Genomic DNA, 1,137 nt, shown 5'->3' with positions numbered 1-1,137 from the left:
CCCTGCTTCAGTCTCTTTATCTGAACAACTCTCCCCGCTCATAATAACAGCTCGAAATAGATTAAACTGATCTTTTAAAGCGATTTGTTTGCACTAGGCTGAAAATCATGCATTTTGAATGCCGCAAGCATCTCCGAGTGCTCTACCTCCAGCATGCTCGAGTGTAGTGATGTGAGTCACCTGTGAAATGACAAAGCACAATGGCCACTCTGCACGCTGCTGCACGACCTGTGAACCTGCTGAAGAGGCCCATCTCCCAGGGCACAAAGTGTTGCAGCGCTAACAAACTCAGAATATTTAGAACCTTCAATAAACGCATATTTCTCCCAGCTGCTTCTTTAATAATTGTGCTCAGGCTACAGAAACAAAACAAAAGATGTATGTCAAAAATCCCTCTGTGCTATTGTGTAAATGAGTCATGAGAAGCAGGATTGTTGCTAAAACCACACATTAGCCTTCTGCGATTTTTCAGCACATTGAACGTTCTCTATCTATCAATAACTCTGAGCTACTGTGTGGGAGGCTACATTCCCAAGTTTACATTTATAGTTCATTATGTCTGTAGTGTAAATTTCCAAAACTGCCGTTCTGGGATGTGGTAAAAGCCCCTGGCATTCAGTGTCAGCAGGATTCCATTAGTCAGCTTTAGGTGACTTTACATGCCTGAACCTTTGTAAAGTAGGACTCCACATTCATTAACAAATAATGGCTTCAGACAGCCCTGACTGTGGCAGAATAATTTGGAGTTTGCTAAAAGGCTCCCTAACATAATATCCATGTTAAGGAGCATGTCAACAGATACTTGTGTGTGACAGATAGCTCACAGTGGACGCTATATATTGTACTACTGTGTACTAACACAATTACATTTTTAAAAAGAACTTTTCGAATTCCATGCCACAGAGTCGATGAGGATGATTCTTTTTAGAGTGTGTGTGTACTAGTCAGACTGTCATGGGAGGACATGGACGGTTTTATCTTGCGGTTAAGGGGTGATATCTGTACAGTGACTGACTCAATTTCAGTATCGGCTTTGCCACATTACTTGATCCATCATGTTCAAGTTGATAGTAGACAGCTCAGTTCTTGCAGCAGTGATTTGGTGAAGGTGATTCATGTTTATTTCTGACTGAATAG

This window comes from Perca fluviatilis, chromosome 20, assembly GCF_010015445.1.
Source record: "Perca fluviatilis chromosome 20, GENO_Pfluv_1.0, whole genome shotgun sequence".
Classification (NCBI taxonomy): domain Eukaryota; kingdom Metazoa; phylum Chordata; class Actinopteri; order Perciformes; family Percidae; genus Perca; species Perca fluviatilis.
This window is presented reverse-complemented; position numbering follows the sequence as displayed.